Consider the following 2,947-nt stretch of genomic DNA (forward strand, 5'->3'; position numbering starts at 1 on the left):
GCAAAAAAGGATGCAGACAAGCACATGGGTGTCATACATTAAGACAATATGCTCAGTTTCCAATGAGTCTTCATGACTGTCTCTAAATAGGAGTTCAGGGAAAACTATACTGTGAACAGCACTGTATGGAAATGGTCAAGGTATTCATTTCCTCACACATCGTTTTCCTTCTGTACACTTTTTGGCACATGTTGCTAAGCATTGGCAACCATAATTTCATTTATCCATCATAAAGAACTTTGTAGTAGATTGATGTGGGATTCCCCTCTGTATGCTGTGAATACCATTGGTTAATAAAGAAACTGGCTTGGCCTATAGCAAGGTAGAACTTAGTTAGGCAGGGAAAACTAAACTGAATGCTGGAAGGAAGGAGGCAGAATCAGGAAAGAAGCCATGTAGCCCTGCCAGAGACAGATACCAGAACTTTACCTGGTAAGCCACAGCCATGCAGAGATACACAGATTAGTAGAAATGGGTTAAATTAAGATGCTAGAATGATTGTGAGCATTTCCTTGTATTGGGCAGATCATGCAGTAGGGCAAAATCTTTGCATTTTTGGCTTATCAAAACCCTCCTCAAAGGCTCCATAGGCTGAGCCAGCATGGCCACAATCAGTAGAGACAAATAGCTTTAGACAAAGGCTTTTGGGAAGAAAGGTCAGGGAGCCTTAAGGGTAGTCTCCAGAGCAGTCTTGCTCAGAGAGAGGGACCATAATGACAGGCGAACTTTCCCTGAGATTCCTCCAGGGCTATAGCAAACTGGGTATGCATCTCTATAAGCCAGTCTACATCTGTTAACCTAAAAGGGAATATTATAGCCTGTGGCTCTTTCCCAAAGCTTCAAAGGGCCTGGGTCCTTCCCTGTAGTTTGGTCTGCCCAGGAATATACCCTCAGGGCTCCCCCCAACACACCATCCTAGGTTAGGGCAGCAGAGGGTAGGGTGATCCCCACAAAGATCCTAAGGGATAGAGGCAAGTCAATGATATACTGTTTCAGCGACATGGTGTCCACTGCATCCTGGATTCACAAAACAACAACAAAACAACACCAAAAAAAAAAACAAAACAAAAAATTGCCTAATGCCCAGGGGTCAGCATAATGCATTTATTAGGTTTGGGTCCCCAAAAGAGGTTAAAAAGATGAGCAAGTGCATCCTTGAGGATGGGGATCCAAGGTAGGATCAAATTCTAGTCTCCTATAATGCTCTGAAGCTGCGTTAGGGTCAAACAAGTGGGGATGTCCAGTTTAGGTTGGACGGGGCTTGCCCATGACAAGGTGAGCTCAGCCCCAAAGATTTTAAAAGGGGATACCACTTGGATCTTGTTTGCAGCCGCCTTAAACCCATTTTTGTGTAGGAGGTCAAATACTTGCTGTAAGAGAACCTGTTGCCATCGGGTGTCCTGGTGTCCTACAATGAGGTCACCCATATGTATATATAAAGTCACCCCTTCTTTATTACTAATCAGCTTTAGTAAAGAAGCTAGGTAATTTTGACAATAGGCAGGGATATTAGCTATGTCCTGAGGGAACACGACCCATTCATATCTTTCATCCAGGCTAGAGTAATTAAGAGAGGGACAGAAAATGCAAACCGGGCACAACTGTCTAGGTTGAGAGGGGTGGAGAAAAAGCAGTCTTCAATATCTAGAATTGTAAGAGTAAAATCAGTTGGAATGTCAGGGACCCAAGGGAGGCCCCTCAAAAATGTACCCACTATTTCCATCCTGTCATTTATCTTTCTGAGGTCCTATAGCATGCACCAAGTCCCATTGACTTTTTAATTACAAAGACAGGAGTATTCCAAGGATTCCAGGATGGATGTATATGTCCCAACTGTAGCAGCTCCTGAACCAGAGAGTGGAGGGCCCCCAGTTTAGTCTGGGCAAGAGGCCACTGTTTCACCAATAAGGTCTTAGGGCTTTCATCTAAACACTGGGACCAGGTAGGCAGTGGCCTCTAGGAATGGGGATTGTGCCTCTGATTATGTTCCTCCTGGGACCTAACATGAGCCTGTATTTCCTGGGATTCATTCCTCTTCCTATGTTCCCCTGTCTGCCAACACCCCTCTTCCAGGAAGTCATCAAAGAAGCCCAGGCTAGCTCAGTCGGTAGAGCATGGGACTCTTAATCCTAGGGTCATGGGTTCGAGCCCCACATTGGGAGCGAACTGCCTTTGTAGACCCCACCTTAGAATTGAACCAGCCACCTGACATTTACCCTGGCTGAGGAGGAGAAGTGTGCCACTTTTCACCTAGCCCCTGAGGTCCCGGAGACAATCAGATGTAGCAGGGAGTTGAGTCAAGCAGAAACTCATTTACTTCCTTACAACATGCAACTTATAAAGCAAAAACCCATGAATCCCAGAAGAAATGGAAGGGAAATTCACCAGTCATGCCAGCAGTCACATCTGCAGGAGCTGTGGCTCCTACAGCCCCTAATGGGGATCATGTAGGCATCAGGTACTTTACATCATCGTACCCCATCTCTAACTCCAATCATCTTCTTGTGAATAAGTCAGATCTCCTCCCTTCTTGCTTCCCTTCAGCCTTATCTTGGCTGGGAGTATTCTTCACAGGCTTTGCAATGTTACCTTTGTGAATTTTATGTCTTTTTCTGTCAGGCTTTTCGTGTGGCTGATATGCTTTTGGCACCAACTGTGCCTTTTTCTAACTCACTTTTGTTGTGCCAACTTGGCCACTCCAGCCTCCTATATGCTCATGTTCAATTCAGCCCAGAGGTGGTCACATGCAAAGGGCCTGCACAGGTCCAATACAATGGGGTCTCAGTGCTGAGAGGTCAAGATGGACAACATCCCCCACCCAACCAAGAAACTATCTCCATTTTAAAACTGCTTACAAGGGAAAATTAGGTTTTCTCCATGAGAATTTCACTGCATATACAAACTATACTTCAGGGCAGGCCTCATGCCCAGCAATAGATTGCCAACT

Source organism: Microtus ochrogaster, unplaced genomic scaffold (genome assembly GCF_000317375.1).
Source record: "Microtus ochrogaster isolate Prairie Vole_2 unplaced genomic scaffold, MicOch1.0 UNK117, whole genome shotgun sequence".
NCBI classification, from domain to species: domain Eukaryota; kingdom Metazoa; phylum Chordata; class Mammalia; order Rodentia; family Cricetidae; genus Microtus; species Microtus ochrogaster.